The sequence below is a fragment of the Pimephales promelas genome, chromosome 25, assembly GCF_988280905.1.
Source record: "Pimephales promelas chromosome 25, fPimPro1.hap1.1, whole genome shotgun sequence".
Lineage (NCBI taxonomy): Eukaryota > Metazoa > Chordata > Actinopteri > Cypriniformes > Leuciscidae > Pimephales > Pimephales promelas.
In genome coordinates, this window is record NC_142793.1 from 2,286,150 (window position 1) to 2,306,944 (window position 20,795).

The 20,795-nt window shown below is 39.5% G+C and overlaps 1 protein-coding gene across 2 annotated transcripts in view; it reads right to left on the bottom strand.

Moving 5' to 3' along the window:
• Positions 1 to 20,795, bottom strand: part of wwox (WW domain containing oxidoreductase) — a 268,954-nt gene that overhangs the window by 10,728 nt on the left and 237,431 nt on the right. The window lies entirely within an intron of this gene.

Below are 20,795 nucleotides of genomic sequence, written 5' to 3' on the forward strand. Positions count from 1 at the left end.
ACTTGCACAACACTGGTGATGTTCTTGTGCCATGCTGTCCTGCTAGGGCACTTCGATCGTCCAATCGCATGCTCTTAAAGTGTCCCGGTGTCGCAGTCTCAGGGCAATTTGGACTGCTCTCCCGTATCATGACGGGTCTGATCCTCCATTGGACGTAAATCTACTCTTAAAACGCATTTAATTCTTTAGCTTTTGGGAAATTTGGAATTGTTGTTTTTTTTTTAAACTCTTGACAGGCCCTGATCAAGAGCGGTGTGAACATTTCTCAAAACGTCTCCTTTCGTGTTTTACAGAAGTCAGTCAGTCATATGGGTGTGGAATGATGACATTTTCTATTATCTTTTTAATAAACACCTCTGAAATTGCATGATCAATAAGTATATGTTATTCTAAAAAAGTTTTTATAATCATTAAAAAAGCCAAGCTCTTTTTTTTTTTTACATTTCAGAAAAATTATAGTATGTTATTGCTATAGTAGGAATTTCATCCTAAACAGATAAATGTGAATTTGGCAATATTTATCATGGCACGGAAAGGTTAAAATCATGCTTGAAAATAATGTACCAACACTAAACCATACTCCGAACCCAACCGATAGTGTTAATACAAGCACATATGAGATAAAACACATTCGCCGGGTAACAATGCCAAGTCTTTGAGCTTTTTCTCTATCACGAATCACGTTTCACAGGACTACCAAATCACAAGTGCAAAGAGAAAACGGCACATATGGAGCTGATTATGTGGTTCAAATGTCAAAATGCATTAGTTTACAAATCATGAATTATGGTTAAAGTGTTTTGATGTTAAAACATAACTATTGTGCAAGAAACTACTAATCAATAATCTGTCCTGTTATCATAATTTGTGTGAAAAATAAGAAAAGTTGTTGGTGTTTTACTGCCTCTAGTGTTCATTTCAGTTGGAAACTGCAGTGGATTACTGAATAATATACAAAGTATATATATGAAGAGTTCAGATGCAAAAGCCTCTAAATGCCATTTGAAATTTTCTTCTAAAATGACCATTTTTATCAAACTTGTATATTTAAGTTCAGTAATTTCACTTAAATGGCAATGAAGATTACCTATTAATTGTCATTTAAGTGAAATTACTGAACTTAAATATACAAACTTGATAAAAATGGTCATTTTAGAAGAAAATTTCAAATGGCATTTAGAGGCTTTTGGATCTGAACTCTTCATATATATATATATATATATATATATATAAAAATGTCATCGCCAATGTTTTTATTTATGGACAACTTTTACACAAGCATAAAAAGTTGGATTTTAAACCCTAAAAGAAAGTTCCAGGTTCAAAAGTTAAACTCCTATCTATTACTCAGGAGCACATGTGACACCCTAACAAACACTGATTTAAAGGTTATTTCTTGAAAATACATCCTTTTGATGCATCAGCAGGGGCAAACCGGACAACACCCCCCACACAAGCCTCTTGGTCCTCTCTGGATACGAGGGTTTTCAGGTCAAACTCTGGCTTTCCGATCTGACAGTCACCGAGACACTAGAAACTCATCCTGACCACTAAAAGAGAGGCAGGCAGAAGGGAAGAGGGTGTCTCACGCTCAGTCTGAGTTCACAGCGGTGTAAGTAATGGCCAATCACTGTGAAAGAGCCTCCTCTCCTTTCAGAATAAAGTGCCGGCGGTCTCGACTCAGAGCAAACACGGAAACCCAGAAAAGTGAAATCGGACACAGTCTGACAAATGGAGCAGGTTGGGAAATAAACACAGTTCAAGTGGCAATCATTCAGGAGTCTCTCCAGGAGAACACCATCGCCTCGGTGTGGACCGGCTTCCCCATAAGATGGAGCGTGTGTCAGTCCAGGGAGGCGGGGGCTGGACCGGGAACGGGAATGGAAAGGGAGGGGGTATTAGGACAGGGAGCACCCAGGGGGAAAACGATTGGACTCGGAAGGACTTGTGCAGCCACTGTGAAACTATCTGGTTTTTATCTTTCAGAAGGACTTCCGAGGTGATCCGAAGAACGTAATTATTTTCAGCTAATAAAAGCAACATATGCTAAGACAATAAAAGTCCTTATTGGACATCTATTCATTAAAACGAGGGGCTGTAAAAAAGAGGAGAACTTTTGCATGCCGACGGGATTTAAAATGAATCGGAGAATCAGCTTAAAGCCGGGCGTTCGGCGGCGCTCTGAAATGAGCTGAATAAAACATAAGAGGGGTGTGGGTTTATTGGGCGTACTCGCCGCTCTCAAAGATCTTTGAAGGAGGAAGAAATTGGCAGCTATTTAACCCTGCTCATTCATTTCCACGGAAGGTAATGACTGCAGGTCACCGGAATAAAGAAAGTCAGGAAAAAAAAGAGTCCGGTCTGGTTGTGACTGCAGGTCTTTGGGGTTTGATAAAGGAGCTTAAAAGTCTCTCATCCTCTGCACCTGTGTCCACTTCAAAAAACCCTCGGCTCATTCTCTCTCCTTCACTTCACGTCATTATATTCTTTCCAAGGGAATATGCTAAAGTATGGCTGAAGGCACAATTTGATGATATTTGATAGTGCGGTATCTGAAAGTGGCTTAATAATGGGCCGGTGACTGTGCCACATACACACGTGCTCATATTTCAGCCCAAATCAAAGGAGAAAAACTAAGAAATTATATTTTTATCTTCACACCCCCTTTTATTAGTGAGGCTGTAACACTTTGAGAATTAGTTCATTGCAACGGACCATTCAAAAACGATTCACCAATTCATCTCTTAAATAGATCTGCAGCACACACACAGTCAAGTTCCTCCACACCAAACTCCTCATCCATATCTTTATGGACCTTGTTCTGTGCACTGGTGGGTACGTTCCCAAACTGTTCCCACAAAGTTGGCAGAATGAAATGGTCCAAAATGTCTTGGTATGCTAAAGCATTTAGAGTTCATTTCACTGGAACTAAGGGGCCAAGGCCAACCCCTGAAAGACAACCCCACACCATAATCCCCCTCCCTCAGGCTTTACTCCACTGTAACTCACACCTTACTCCACTGCATCCCACACTTTACACCACTGCATCCCACGCTTTACACAACTGCATCCTACTACGCTTTACACCACTGCAACCCACACTTTACACCACTGCAACCCACGCTTTACATCACTGCAACCCACACTTTACACCACTGCATCCCACACTTTACACCACTGTATCCCACGCTTTACACCATTTGCATCCCACGCTTTACACCACTGCATCTCACTCTTTACACCACTGTATCCCACGCTTTACACCACTGCATCCCAACCTTTACAGCACTGCAATCCACACTTTACAGCACTGCATCCCACGCTTTACACCACTGCATCCTACACTTTACACCACTCTATCCCACGCTTTACACCATTTGCATCCCACACTTTACAGCACTGCAAACCCACGCTTTACACAACTGCATCCCAACCTTTACAACACTGCACCCCACACTTTACTCCACTGCATCCCACGCTTTACACAACTGCATCCTACTACGCTTTACACCACTGCAACCCACACTTTACACCACTGCATCCCACACTTTACACCACTGTATCCCACGCTTTACACCATTTGCATCCCACGCTTTACACCACTGCATCTCACGCTTTACACCACTGTATCCTACGCTTTACACCACTGCATCCCATGCTTTACAACACTGCATCCCACACTTTACTCCACTGCATCCCACGCTTTACACAACTGCATCCTACTACGCTTTACACCACTGCAACCCACGCTTTACATCACTGCATCCCACACTTTACACCACTGTATCCCACGCTTTACACCATTTGCATCCCACGCTTTACACCACTGCATCTCACGCTTTACACCACTGTATCCTACGCTTTACACCACTGCATCCCATGCTTTACAACACTGCATCCCACACTTTACTCCACTGCATCCCACGCTTTACACAACTGCATCCTACTACGCTTTACACCACTGCAAACCACACTTTACACCACTGCAACCCACTCTTTACACCACTGCAACCCACACTTTACACCACTGCATCCCACACTTTACACCACTGTATCCCACACTTTACACCACTGCATCCCACACTTTACACCACTGTATCCCACTCTTTACACCACTGCATCCCACACTTTACACCACTGTATCCCACTCTTTACACCACTGCAACCCACACTTTACACCACTGCATCCCACACTTTACACCACTGTATCCCACGCTTTACACCATTTGCATCCCACGCTTTACGCCACTGCATCTCACGCTTTACATCACTGTATCCCACACTTTACACCACTGCATCCCAACCTTTACAGCACTGCAATCCACACTTTACAGCACTGCATCCCATGCTTTACACCACTGCATCCTACACTTTACACCACTGTATCCCACACTTTACAGCACTGCATCCCACGCTTTACACCACTGCATCCCATGCTTTACAGCTCTGCATCCTACGCTTTACACCACTGTATCCCACACTTTACAGCACTGCAAACCCACGCTTTACACAACTGCATCCTACACTTTACAACACTGCATCCCACACTTTACTCCACTGCATCCCACACTTTGCATTGCACTTGGTGATGTATTTTAAGGTAACATAGTTACACATTACTACATGTACTTAATAACAGTAAATTATGTATAATTACAAGTAGCTAAATCTAAACCTAACCTTTACTGTAACTCTATAGTAAGTGCATGTAGTTAATTAATATTTGAGCAAGTACAATGTAACTATGTCGCCTCAAAACAAAGTGTTACTAAAAATTTTATTCAGATTAAAAATCCATTTTCAAGATTATAAAAATTGGTCATGGTTGAAAAGATTTAAAAACAAACAAACAAACAAACACTCAAAACAAGGTTATTGCGAACAAAAAAAGAAAGCATTGTACTACTTAAAGTTTATCACGGCATAATGCACCGTTTGACATGCTATTTTTAAGAAGTCAGTGTTGAGAGTATCCTAAGCAGTAAGCAGCAGCAGCTCTCTCTCTCTCTCTCTCTCTCTCTCTCTCTCTCTCTCTCTCTCTCTCTTCTAAGGCTAGTGCTGGAGTTAGTGTGTGATCAGTGCACCTGATTGCTGTGTAATGGAGGTGTTGGGACGGCAGCGAGCAGCTCAGAGTCCCAGTCTAGCTCAGCTCAGCTCAGTCAAGCCCAGCAGAACACAGGTGGATTAATAAGGCCAAAGACAGGTGCTCTCTCCTCTAGTGTGTGTGTGCACTCTCCTCCAGTGCACACTCCTCCCTAATTGGTCTCATAAGACCCCCTGTACTCCGAGACTGGGGCTGCTGTCCTGAAGAATTCCTTTACTCGTGCTCACACACTCTCAAACATACACACTCTCTCTCTCTCTCTCTCTCTCTCTCTCTCTCTCTCTCTCTCTCTCTCTCTCACACACACACACACACACACAAGGTGTTAGAGAGACGACTAACACTCAGTCTCTCATTATCAGGGTTCAGGACTGTCTCCCTTAATAAAGTCATTATCACACCAGTGACTCTAAGCTGAGAGACAGACATCCTGAAAAAACTACGCACACACACATAAAATATACCCAATCACTAAATTATGCACAACAGTTTTTAAAAGTAAAAGTCAATTTTATTGTCATTTTTAGTAATGGTTAAAAACGAAACACTTTCTTCAGGAAACAAAACAAATGCATTTCTGATGTTGAAAGGGAAAAAGCTAAATTTCACATAGATTTATTCTGGTTGGGATTCATGAATTATTATTATTTTATTTATTTATTTTTTAATTATATATTATATTGCTGTTCTTTGCCACTTTTTGTGATAGCAAAAGTAGTCAGGGAAGAGAGTAAATGGATTGAGGTTTTACAATTAAGATGAAACAGTCCCCCCCCCCCCCCCCCAAACCATTTTTCTTTTTTAGATTATTAATATTTTAAGAGTTTTGTTCTGCTAAACCACCATCACAACAACAACAATAATCATCCCGTCTGCCATTCAGTGAATCAGTCAGGAGCACTGGGTGAGCTTCATATAGTCTTTTCACATGGTTATTACACCTCTGAGCAGAAGTCTGACATTTCTGTTCGGTTTTCAATTCATTTTTGTGGCCAAAAAAAAAAAGAAAAGAAAATATCCTGCACTTTCGACACTGTCCCTTTCCAAAATGTAGCCATCAATCTCAAATTCGTACTGGTGGCCGTGCTAAACAAAACTTTCATTAATATGAATGACTTTTTTCAGCTTTTGACTTGAAGGTAAGAAACTAGTGCCGCAGCGGAGCATGGAACAGTGGAGTTAATGAACTGAGCAAACAGATTATTTTCCAATAGCGAGAGAGAAGTGTTGACACAATACAGTCCAAACCTGCGTCAGAAAGACACGGATCAGCCGGATCGTCCCAAACAATGACATCAACTCCTCCTGACAATGCTTAGAGTGAATTACAGAGACACATATGATGCGTTTCTGGTAGGGGTGTAGCGGTACACAAAAATCACGGTTCGGTACGTACCTCGGTTTTAAAGTCACGGTTCGGTACGTTTTCGATACAGCAAAAAGAAAGAAATGCCAGAGAAATTTCCTATTTGTTTAAAGAAAAAATATTTTTATATAAGTGAGTTTTCCTAGATCTTGAAACTTTCAGGTTTATAAATGGGGGTCAACTTTGAAGGATGAACAAATAATGTTTTGGTCATCACATTAAAAATAACATTTAAATATATATTTATTTATATAATATTTGAATTTTGAAGTGCTGGAAAAAGATGTGTGAAGTACTTGAAAGCATTTCACCATTCCAGCCAAACTGGTTCCAGTTAGTGATATTAAATCCATGGTAAATGTTGCTGGTCTGTGGACGAAAGTATCACTAGTTCATTCACGGCACAATGTTTCTCCTGGTTTCCATGACAGCGCTGTTTGATCTAATAGAGATCTACGGTTAATAATGGAGAAATGTGAATGCTTCTCACTGACTAGATCTCGCAGCGATGTTATTACCTCAGTGGCGAATTCAAATGTTTTCTTTACCGGATCTCGTAGCGCTGTGTGTTAACAGTGTTGCTTGATGGAGATCGGCTCGCGCTGCACAGATGTTGCTGGTCCGAACTGATAAACGATCCGTGAAGCACATAACGAGGAGCGCAGTTTCGTTCTGCTTTCATTACGCTTGCCATTTTATGTTGCGCAACGTTGTGTTGGCCGCGTCAGCACGAATTTTGCCGGCAGGAAAAATGGTCCAAGCAATCGTTCGGTTTGTATGCGTACCGAACCGGAAGCCTCGAACCGAAACGGTTCAATACGAATACATGTACCGTTACACCCCTAGTTTCTGGTATTGTGTGCGTAGTTCAGCTGGTCGTACTGATGATACAATTACACACTCTAAAAAATCTTATTTGGGTTATTTTTTCGACCCAAATCCTGGAATGAGCTAGGATTTTTTGGTTATTTTTTCAGTATTTGAGTAGTGTTTGTGTAACCCAGCTCATGGGTCAGACGTAACAACCCAGTGTTTGGGTAGTTTTTGTGCTACCCAGATATTGGGTCAGACATAACAACCCAGTGTTTGGGTAGTTTTTGTGCTACCCAGATATTGGGTCAGACATAACAACCCAGTGTTTGGGTAGTTTTTGTGCTACCCAGATCTTGGGTCAGATATGACAACAAAGTGTTTGGGTAGTTTTTATGTTACCCAGATATTGGGTCAGACGCAACAACCCAGTGTTTGGGTAGTTTTTGTACTACCCAGATCTTGGGTCAGATATAATAACCAAGTGTTTGGGTAGTTTTTGTGTTACCCAGATCTTGGGTCAGACATAACAACCCAGTGTTTGGGTAGTTTTTGTGTTACCCAGATATTGGGTCAGACATAATAACCCAGTGTTTGGGTAGTTTTTGTGTTACCCAGATCTTGGGTCAGACATAATAACCCAGTGTTTGGGTAGTTTTTATGTTATCCATATCTTGGGTCAGATATAATAACCCAGTGTTTGGGTAGTTTTTCTGTTATCCATATCTTGGGTCAGATATAATAACCCAGTGTTTGGGTAGTTTTTCTGTTACCCAGATCTTGGGTCAGATATAATAACCCAGTGTTTGGGTAGTTTTTCTGTTATCCATATCTTGGGTCAGATATAATAACCCAGTGTTTGGGTAGTTTTTCTGTTACCCAGATCTTGGGTCAGATATAATAACCCAGTGTTTGGGTAGTTTTTCTGTTATCCATATCTTGGGTCAGATATAATAACCCAGTGTTTGGGTAGTTTTTCTGTTATCCATATCTTGGGTCAGATATAATAACCCAGTGTTTGGGTAGTTTTTCTGTTACCCAGATCTTGGGTCAGATATAATAACCCAGTGTTTGGGTAGTTTTCTGTTATCCATATCTTGGGTCAGATATAATAACCCAGTGTTTGGGTAGTTTTTCTGTTATCCATATCTTGGGTCAGATATAATAACCCAGTGTTTGGGTAGTTTTCTGTTATCCATATCTTGGGTCAGATATAATAACCCAGTGTTTGGGTAGTTTTTGTGTTACCCAGATCTTGGGTCAGACATAATAACCCAGTGTTTGGGTAGTTTTTGTGTTATCCAGATCTTGGGTCAGATATAATAACCCAGTGTTTGGGTAGTTTTTCTGTTATCCATATCTTGGGTCAGACATAACAATCCAGTGTTTGGGTAGTTTTTGTATTACCGAGATAAAATACAGGTTTGTGTACATTTTATTTTATCTATAAATCCATTATAGTATATTGTTTCATTTTATGCAAACAGAGCAGAGTCAATTACACTTGAATTACTTATAAATGTTTCATTTTTACTTCTAATTTTTGTTAAACAAGCTTAAATGTTGGCAATGTATTAAACATTCTATAAAATATACTATACTGTAAAATACAATTGAAAATAAAGGAATTATCATGCAAAGCAAGCCCGGGGATGTAGGTTAATCCGTAGACATTAACTCATGTATGAAGTAAAAATAATAATAAAAAATAAGCTAGTATAATAGTAAAAATGAATCAACTATGCTGGGTTAAATAAACAACCCCATTTGCTTGATAAAATTAACCCAACATGTCATGTCTCCTGTCTTATATTTACAACCCAAATTTCATTATTTTCAACCCAGTGTTTTGTAGACTGCAGGGATTTCTAAGGATAATGACGGGTCTGTCGGCCAAACGAGAACAGGAAATGTTTGCGAAAGCATTTGATTATGACGATCTTCAATCTCTTCTCTCTTCAATCTCTTCTCTTTCAGGAGGTGCGTGGAGGTCGTTGGTGGAACTTGATCTTAAATAAAAAAGTATTGCAGCACCATTAAGCGCGGATAGTAATGATATTAATTTGCCAAGACTGTGTCATTTTCACAGGAGAGCAACTAGCAGAAAACATTATGAAAATGTCGGAGAGGACTGGTAATTGAGTTGATTAGTGTGACCTTGGTTGGAAAGGTAATAGAGGGGCGAGTGAACGAAGCGTGCGGACTAGAGTTATGACCCTCTCTCTCTCGGTCTATCTCTCCTTTAGCTCCGTGAGGAGGAACAGGGTTCGCTATTTGTTGGGAGCGCCGGGCGCTCGCTCTGACAGAGTAATACGCCGTGACTAGCCGAGCTTGTCGTGCTACTTAGCGCTTTTTCCCGGAGAGTAATGAGGGAGCGAAAAGAGGGGCTCTGTGCTCGTGTTAAAGGCCTGGGCCAAACCTAGTGCTGGGATTAGCCAATTCAGAGCCAAAAATGAAAAAAAAAAAGCTTTGCATTTAGAGTACATCTCAGCTTGGCTATGGACAGCAGAGAGAGAGAGAGAGAGAGAGAGAGAGAGAGAGAGAGAGAGAGAGAGAGAGAGAGAGAAAGTCAAGAAAAAATGAAAGAGCAAAGGAAACATGTCTAAATCGTCTACCTATTTATGTATATTTGCACAAACTACAGTGTCCTGTTGGTTCGTAACCTGGTGTTGTTTGTGTGCAGCTCCACTGGGACTCATAATCATCTGTGATATTAAATACACCAATACAAAGAGCACATACATATTTTTCTTGGCCCTTTTATCTGTTTCCCACACACACACACACACACAAAATCAGAAGCACCGCACCAAAAGGCGATGTTTGCATCATTGCAGTATCGGCCCAGAGTATCTGCTGCACAGAAATGTGATTCACTTCTGTTTTATGACTTTTATGGGGTAATGAAACTAATGAGCTGATGCCCAACCCCCTCCATCTCCTGTGTGTGTGTGTGTGTGTGTACGGAGCAGTGACGAGTCCAAACGACACCACTCAAACCCACACAAACAAAGTTTCAGTCACTTCTCAAGCCTTTAGAAACACGCAATGACCTTAAAACATTTACAGATTCTTATTATATTATGTAATTCTTAAATTCCCTCTGTAGTCAACAATTGTTTCCCTTAAAATCATCTTTAATCACCAAAATTGTATATTTTTTTCCTGTGAAAATGCCTTAAAATATCTTGAATGTAACTCGACACCCTCGCCTCATTTAGTATGCGCGGTTCTATGAATATTCAAACGAGCCCCGCCTCCACTCACTCACTCACTCACTCACTCAGAGATCCACTGGTTGACGATCTCACGTTGATCTGATTGGTTACAAGGTGGTTTGTGACGTCAGAAACACCCGCGATTTCACACCGTGTGTTTGAGACTGTCTTTGGTTCACTGCAGGAAATACTCAGCAATGCTGTCCACTTATCAACGCACACATGGTTAAAGCATATTAAAAACACCACATACACACATAAACAACATTAAAAGCTGGATTTCACCACAGGGGGACTTTAAATATTAAATTATGAAATTACTATTAATATAAGCCCTGCAAAGCATGTTCTCCACTAACTATGATAACCATAACGGTCATGTACAGCATTGACTCTTTCAAAACAAAATTAAACGTTTTATAGGGTTTCATCGTTTTACATGAGACTTCATGATGACTAAAAATATTCAACAACAACGGATGAATGAAAGCATCAAACACACCAAACTCTGAGACGGCAAACACACTCTTCGTGACACTCATGATGGACACATGGATCAACACATAAGGAGTAAATGAGCCGTACACTCGTTCTGCCGGACCAGAGACTGTCGGATATCAGGAGCGACGCATATTCATCACACACACACACACGGGGAGATATTAGCAGTCCACTGGCAGAATTATATTCACATTGCTTTTATTGTAGAAAGCATTATAAATAACATTTTCAGATTTTAAACGGACACAAATTGTTGCCCGTGGAAATGTTTGGTTATATTTTTCAGTGTTTGTGTAACCCAGCTCATGGGTCAGACATAACAACCCAGTGTTTGGGTAATAATAACATTTATTTTATTTTATTTATTAGAAAAGAAATGCTATATTATAAAATATGCTATTGCCAATGATTTAATAGACTTACCGAATGAATATATAGCATGTCGCCAGTACACACACGTGTGTAAAGTGACGACAGGGGCCAGACAGTGTTTTGTCCTTATCAGCTCCTGCCTGCCCATTGACCCCACAGCTGACAGACCTGACCACACACACACACACACACACACACGCAAACACCCGCCGCGCCGCATACATTACTGCTGACACTCCACATTTAATTATGCTGCTGTCAGCCGCAGCCCCTCTCCTCAAATTCATTTTAATAAACTTTCTGTATGGCTCTGTTTCTTCTAATCTCTCTCTCTCTCTCTCTCTCTCAAGGTTAGTGCTCATGGAGTCACCTTCAGTGTCGGCCCCTAGGGCCCTAACACACACACACACACACACACACACACACACACACACACACACACACACACACAGATTCAGTCTTCATCTTTCTCTCACATAAACACACTGCATACAAAATTGTCAGATAACAGTCAGACTATAATTGACTAACAGGCTTTTCACAGTTAGTTTTTTTTTTTAAACATTTTTGGCCAATGATTTTTAATTAATATATTAATAACGGGTAAAAGTGTTTTTACTAAAATTACCAAAAATGTTTTAGTAACTTAGTGCATCTTAGATTATGTTTAATGACAGGCCAGCTTAAGATCATGTGAATGCCATAAACTGTTTTTTTTTTAATACACATTAATTAATTAATACAAACATTAATACACATTTTTTATTAAATTAATTAACTAATTTGATGCATTGACTATAATAGGAATGATATAAACAAACAAATACATGTAAAATCCAGTAATATTTTCAGGTTTCTCACGAGCATGTAAACCCTGATGGGTTTTTTTTTTGGGGGGTGTTTTTTTTTTTTGTCACATTGTGTTTCACAAATCTGTGTGTTTCTGAAGACATGTTTAAAGCCCCTGACGAGTGTGTTATACAGCGATGTGAACCATTCAGACCTTCAGTCCTGCTAAAACACACTCCTGTATGAAAATCACACTTTGTTGTTAAATTTCATGAAGAACATAGTGGGTAGCCTACATTACTGACAATATTTGTATAAAGGTGTGTGTGTGTGTGCACGCATGCGTGAGTGAGTGTGTGTGTGTGTGAGAGGTTTAGTGAACTGCTCCTAATGACTGAGATTGGTCTATTACAGCGATGACCTTTCTCCTCCTCAGAAGCTCTGGCAGCACAGAAGCCTCTCGCCCTAAAACACACACTAAGAGCAGCAGAGGAAATGTATTCTTTCATTAAAAACATCTTGCATTATTAATTCTGTTTAATATATTCAGAAGGCAACCTTTGACATCTCTGCCGTCGGTGTGTCGTGGGACACGGAGAGATTAGAGAATGACGGAATATTACAGGACGGAGGGATTATATCTTACAGAGAGAGGGGAAGGAATGATTCTAAAATTAATTACAATATGACAATATACATTGTATTCATCTGTCTACATGCTTATGCAACGAAATAAAACCAAGCAATCTTTAAATACATTTTTTTTGGGAGATTTTATTGCAGATTTCTGCAACCTTTCAAACATCTTAGTGTGTTAAAATAACGTACGAGTGCGAAATATAAGTGTGTTGATGTAATTAATGGGTCTTCTGAATAATTATCATATCCATGATTTTTGATATATCGGAAATATTTTACATTTTCAATACATTCACTTCTCTCTTTTCATAGTAAGAAAGCGTAGATCAGCAAACTATGAACTCCAGACCGTAGAGGACATCCAGGTCGAAGTCCGTCCAGTCCTAATGTGAATGTAAATACGGGTTTGGCGTGACGTATCCCAGACCTGTTCTCCGGCGGGACCCTTTCATCCCGATTCAGACGGCCCGTCCCAACGGATTCCACACCTCTTTCATCCCTTCAAATCAAAGCGCATCATCTCTCCTTTCATAACACACTCAATAACCATCACCGTTGGCTAATGAACAGGTGGTTTGTACCTTAAACATGACAAACAGCGAATAAAAGTGCCATCAGACTCCAGCTGACAAATCAGACCAGACCTGTGGGTTTAAAACAGTCTGTCCGGACATGACAAGCAAGCGGTGGATCAGAATGTAACAAGTATATCTGTGTTTCATCAAGCCCGTTTCATCCCGGCCTGAAGCGTAAGGCCTTCACACCGGAGAGATCACCTACGCTCCTGCGGGTCACCGAGCCGGACACGTTTGAAGGGAAGAGACAATGACACCAAGGTGAGGTTTTGACCTGGATTTAATGGAATAGGTCACCCAAAAGTTTACTAACCCTCGGGCCATCCAACTGGGAGGAGATTTTGTTTCTTATAGAAGCCCTAAGATGATTTTTACCTGAACTCACGGGCTGGGGAATTCATAACTGGTTCTGTCACTTTGGGAATCAATGCAAGGTCATCATTCCACTTGAGCGCCAATGCACAGAGAAACATTGGCCGAAATGTGCAAAATAATGTTCAGTTTCTTGCACAGAAATCAGAAAAAAAGATCCACACAAGACAATTAGCCCAAAAGCTCACACGATTTAACTGTCCACAAGCCACAAATAAAGAGGCCTCTCGACAATTAATTCTTGTGAGCTTTTTGGCCAATTTTCTTCGCACAAAGTTATTTCATTCCTCTGTTTGGCGCTCTGCTGTCCATGCCCCAGTTTCTTGACCTCGATATATATCGCCAGGAGTCGTGGGCATTCGTTTGATCTACTTTTTTTTTGATTTGCAAAGTGATGGCGCCTGTTGACTCACATTTTATGAATGACCAAGAGCAAGAGTCACCAAGAAAAAGTCCAAAAGAACATCAACTGAAGTCTTGAACTCAGCAAATATCTTAGTTTTCAATGTTTCCTGGTTTCATTCAAGAGCCGCCATTACTGTGTCGGAAACCATTGAACTAGCGGTCGGCGGGACCCGGCTGAGTAACCGCTCAGCGGGGGAGGGGAGATGTTGACTATAAACTTCTAAAAAAAAAGAAAACTAATGTTACTCAAATTATGATATGCCGGTTATTTGTCTATTCAGGAACAAAAATATAAAGCGTTGGATATTCTTTATGTTGTTGGACTGTAAACACTATTCCTGCTGCGGGTCTGGAGATTGCAACGCATTCTCATCCTTTAGCGTCATATAGAACGCTATATGACAAAACGGCGCTATACTACACACATGGCACCCGTTATCGTTAATATAACACACGCTGTGATGGTTAGGTTTAGGTGTGGGGTAGGGTAGGGTAGTCTCATATTAACGCTAAAGGATTTATGACGCCTTGGGTTCGCGTGAATATTAACGATAAAGGTTGCCATGTGCGTAGTATAGCGCCGTTTTGTCATATAGCGTTCTATGTGACGCTAAAGGATGAGAACGGGGTGGAGATTGTGGAAAGGAAAGAACAGCTGATGGAAGCAGAGCAAGACATGATCTAATGGGGAAGGACTGAACATCTGCATAGACTTTAGTGGACCAGAGCAGGAAAAAATTTTATGTTTTTTGGAAGCAAGCCTTTAAAAATCTGCAGTTCACTTCTGAATGAAAATGTCCTGATAATTTACTCTCCGGCACATCATCCAAGATGTTCAAGTCTTTCTTTCTTCAGTCGAAGAGAAATGAATGATTTTGAGGAACACACTCCAGGGTTTCTCTATGTATACCGCTTTTCCACCAAAAAAAGAACTGGTTTGGAACTGGTGCTGGTTCAAAGTTGGTTCGGAGTTGGTTCAACTTACGAACCGCTTCAGAACCTATTTGTTTTTCCACTGACTACTAGAGCGCCCAGGGAACGACGTCGTTACGTCACTGTGTACGTCGCCATACGTCTTAGCTAGAAACGCTTGCAAGTACAACATTACTTTGGGATTATCTCTAACTCGTGTACCAAGAAAACTTTAAAAACAATTAAAAATATGTAAGTCTTTTAATCTTTTCGTTTGATATGTAATCTTTTCTGATAAACTATGTACCCCTGTCTTGTTTTTTTCTTTCCATTTATTTGTTCTATATTGTGACGGTTTTCTTCTTTGCTTATAATGTCTTCAATAAAAAAAAAATACAAAATAGAAACGCTTGCGTTAACTTCAAGCATAACAATTACAAAGGCGGACTCCGTCGTGTTTCTGCAAATGTTTCTCTTGGCTTTGCGATCCTTTATTATGGTCAGAAAAGATGTTTAGAGCACATCTAAACCCGGCCAAGCCCCCGACGTAAACATGACGTGGTAAAAGAACGGTTCTAGTCCAGCAAAGAGTTGGTGCCGCTTTGGAACCAGTTCTCCGGGCCGAGAACCACAAAGATACACAAAGAACTGGTTCACGCGCAGGCACCGGCTCCGAACCGGCTCTCAAAATGCTTTGGTGGAAAAGGGGCTAACATGACTTCAATGGTCCAACGGGTCGAAGGTCCAGATGTGAGTTTCAGTGCAGCTTCAAAGTCTCAACACAATCTAGCCGAGGAATACGAGTCTGATCTAGACAAACCAGCCGACATTTACAACCAAATACACATTTATACACATCTGGACCTTCGACCTTTCGAGAGAATGTGGACTGAAGCGGGACAGAATCTTATGTGAGCGGGTATAGGACTAGGAGTAGGACCACAACACTTCTCCAGACTCCTCCATGAATGGTTATTGACTGGACACCAGTTCTGGCACCAGCACTCTTTTGCCCGGGTTTAGGTTATTTACAAGCCATCTTTCAAGCCAAGAGTCACACAACAACACAACTTCATGCTCAGATGTCAGAATCACCCACACTTTGACTTCCGAGAGTGCTTTTTATGAGCTAAAAGAGGATGAAATGAATGTCCAAGTCCAGACTACATCTCTGCTCAAAATCTGAGTGCAATGATCAGAAACCTATACACACAAACGGTTTGTTCTGTAAACACACACACACACAGAGTTACTGGCACCTGTGTACTTTGCAGAAATGCTTGTAAGCTGAGGACAAAACCAAAAAGAAAAAAAGAAAAAAAAACGACTATATAAGTCATCATGTCTTTTTAGAGAGGACTGTAAAAAGCCCATTACTGAGAGTCTTAACCCGGCTCCGTTTCCCCTCAGGCTCTGTCTGACTTCCTCTGCTTCCCGTTCTCCTCAAACCTCCATTCAGTCGTCCTTTTGTCTTCATTTCATCGAGTCAACCTTGTCCTGACCTCGCTAAGCCTGGTCACAGAGCCCAGGTAACGTCCTGCCAAATTAGCCCTTCATGTCCTCTCAGAATCAGATAGGCAACCATCCTGAATGAAGTGAGTTTGGCGTGCTGTTTGTTAAATACCGGGACAACATTGTGGATTAATACTCTATAACTGCAGTATCTAAACTGTAAAAATGAATGAGCTTTATCTAATCAAAAAAAAAAAAAAAAAAAAATGGGGCAACAGATTACAAGCAATATTATTAATTCAATTTAACAAATTAGAATTGAGTAATAATTATACAAATTAAAAGTAAACCATTTAAAACGAGTAAAACTTACCAAAAAAAGTACATTTAAGTCACCATTATGGTGATCAGTGTTTGTTTTAGGTTTGCTTACTTGTTAACATCAGGTGTCTTCAATGTTGGCAATATAAAATAAAGAGTTCTTAATTAATCTTTGACGTCTGTCTGTTATTCAGATATTTTTGTTTAATTTTTTGGTGTAAACTTTACTCATTTTAAATGGTTAACTTTTAAGGAATAATTTGATTAATTATTACTCAATTCTAATTTGTGCAATTTAATTAATAATATTGCTTGTAATCTGTTGCCACAATTCTATTGATTAGACAAAGTGTGTTCATTTTTACAGTGTATCTTTGCATAACACATGTTAAGCCATTTTTTCACTTACAGCATCGCAATAGTCAAAAAATCCCAAACAATGTCTTTACAATTTAGAGTTTATATGCACTGATAAAAATGATTTTGTGGTGAAGTAAATACTACAGAAAAAAACAATTTAATTTACATGAAAAAGGTTATTTCAGGCAAGAATTTAAAAAATAAGTAAATTCTATAGTAGAACTCAATTAAATCGTGTAGAAATGAAAGTGTAAATATCAACATTATAAAATTAAGTAAAATGACTCAACTTTTCTGATACTGGTGTTCCCATCATGCACTGGGCCATGAATAATTAATTAGGTTGATTTTTCACTGTTTTCCAGCTGTATTTAAACGATTTTATCATTACTTTTGTTGTTAGGATTATAGTAATTTGCCATTTTGTGACATTTGGAGTTCATTTTCTACTTAAAATGACACATTTAAATTAAGTATTGAGGTCTGCATTCACACATGCTATATCAAAAGTGAAGACATGATGACACACTGCAAGTAATCATGAGTATGAGTATGAGTGAAATGTTGTAATAAGAAAAAAATAATTAAATAGAATAGACATTACTTAATCTTTAATTAGCTAAATAAAAATTACTCAATTTCTTATGTTATTTTCACTTAACTTAGTAAAGTATAGTTTACTTAATTATATGTGTGAAATTTACTCAAAAAATATCAGTGCAAAAACTTGCCTTGAAAAAAATTAAGTAAATTTCACTTATTGTTTTTTAGAGTGTGGTTGTGACCAAAAAAAAAAAAAAAAATCTATAATTTATTTATTAATAAAATAACAGGGTGTTACTGTGAAAGGTCTAAAATGATTTTGCAGTTTAGGGTTAAGGTTAACTATAAATATGTTTCGGCAAGATACATTAAAATCCAAGAGAAAAATAAAAAATAAACATGTTTAACCATGTATAAATCATCAAATGTTGTTTTTTTTATATATAAAATAAAAACAGAAAGAGAAAATGAAATGAAAAATGTGCCTTAAAAATCTAGTGATCAACTCAGATAAGTTTCGATTGGGCAATGTTGCTATAAAAACAAGCTAATATCAGATAAAATGGTCTCGTCAGTATTCAGTGTGGTGATTTGAGTACATAAGTCATTAGTATATAAAACCAGGGAGAGGTGGAGGGTGTTACAGTCTCTTCCACAGCAGGGATGCTCTCTCTTTCTCTCTCAGCTAAACAAACTCATTAAAAGTGTCTTGGTAGGAGACTGGGCGGCTGTCTCCCGCTGCCCCTTCCCTCCAATTAAAGCAGTAATCACTGTCAATGCACTGACTTTACCTCCAAATTACACACTCACCTCTGCCTCTCGCGCTCTCTCACGCGTGCATGTGACCGTCACGTGAAAACAAACACACCTCCGCATAATTGAGCTGAAATATTGTGTCAACCTGTGCAAAGGGGGACCGAATGCTCTCGCTTCTCGTCTCTCTCTCTCTGAGCTTTGGGAGACGCCGCCGCAAAAAATGGTGTTTCTCACGGCAAAAACCTGCTTCTTATTCCCTAAGCTTCCACAATCCAGTTCAACCAGTCGCTAAATGCGCTAGGATAGCGCTGCATTGTTTTTAAATGAAGTTACTGTCATTCTTTCATGCGCAAACACACCTCTATTCTATGTAAATGAGGCTCATTATACACATCTACCATCACACCTCAGCACTATTTTCCTGCTGCAATTAATGTTGCGCCAATGGAATTTAATTGAAAAGAGATGTTTGTATAGTTTCTACTGATCATGACAGCAGTTATTCATCAAATGATGCATTATATCCACACATATGAGGTAGTCGAGTAGTCTTTCAGTGTTTTCAAGAGCCAATTGGAAATATTGCACTGGAATTGGTTGTGTCAGTCAGTCTTGACGAATTAATAATAACATTTAAATATAAAGAAATAAGCAACTGATGTGAAAATATACAAACAATTAGTCAAACAGAAACTGGTCCACTTCGATGACACCGAGTAATATCATGGCAAGATCGATTGCAAAACTGAGAGCAGTGCACATTGAGCTGTGGTGATCTAATGGGAATTACAGGTTCGAATCTCACCCGCAACGTGTCCATTTCCCCTTCTCTCTCTCCGAAACCAAACATTTCCACTCGACTGTTGGTACCTAATCAGTTCATTTCCACTACGTATAGTTCATTTTTCCTGTCGACATTAAAATTCTTACAAAAAACTTACAAAAAAAACAAAACTTACATTTAAGTCACCATTATGGTGATCAGTGTTTGTTTTAGGTTTCTCCTTCAGTGATTCTGCTTGTTGAAATCAGGTGTCTTCAATGTTGGCAATATAAAATAAAGAGTTCTTAATTAATATTTGACGTCTGTCTGTTATTCAGATATTTTTGTTTAATTTTTTGGTGTAAACGTTACTCATTTTAAATGGTTAACTTTTAAGGAATAATTTGATTAAGTACAGGTTCGAATCTCACCCGCAATGTGTCCATTTCCCCTTCTCTCTCCGAAACCAAACATTTCCACTCGAGTGTCGGTACCTGATCAGTTCATTTCCACTATAGTTCATTTTTCCTGTCGACATGAAATTAGAATTCACTTTATTTATTTTTTATTTATTTACTAAATCCATGGTATTGGGCTTATTGTAAACAAATCATCTGTGATGTTTCTTTTTTATTTTTATTTTGACCATGTAATGATTAATAACTCAGTCTTCCAGAGGAACTTTTTTCTGTTGATGATGCTGGATTTCTAAAATCATTTAGTTTGCTTAAACCTGGCGCTCCAAAGTCGACCTCAAGCTCGCATTGCTTCGTTAAAAATCCCCAAATCCAATTAACAACCAATGGACGGAACCCAGCCCTACATTTTTTTCTTTGTTAAACTAGGATGTACAGAACAATATAGAAGAAAATATCTCACTACTTCCATTTCATCATGACTTTAAGGCTTCTGAAGCTTTTAAAGTAGTTCGCAGTGCTAGCAATGCCAAAGTCATGGGTTTGATCCCAAGGAAACATATCTATACACCGATTAAAAGTATACTTTGAATGCAGTAAAAGTTGGACAAAGCATCTGCCAACGAATACTTGTTTGTCAAAGTAGTACAAACTGTATATACACACAAACTCAGGTTTTACATAATCTCCCCATGCTGGAGGGAGGTCGAGTGAACTGCGGCTGAAAACACCATATATTTTACAAGTCAAGGTAACGGCGTGGGTCCCGAAGCCCGAGAGAGCCCGCTGTTTACCACGATGTTTAATGGATGACCCGTCTGGAGGAGCAGTGAAGGGAATAGAGACAGACCCGCAAACACAAATAATGACAGTGCAGCCGCATGAGGGGGACATCAATTACACCCCTATTCTTTTCATTTGTTTACGGTGTCTTGATGGATTAACAGAGATGCTTTTCTGGAAATTACAGGGGTACTTTTTTATGGAAGTAAGCCCAACCACAGAAATCTGCCGACAGGTGGGACAAGCTCAGAGCAACTGAAACATGGAAAACCATGGCCAGCAGTAAAGACAAATGCCTCAAAATCACCTTCAGAAGAAGCAGTTGTTGGAGTTCCCAG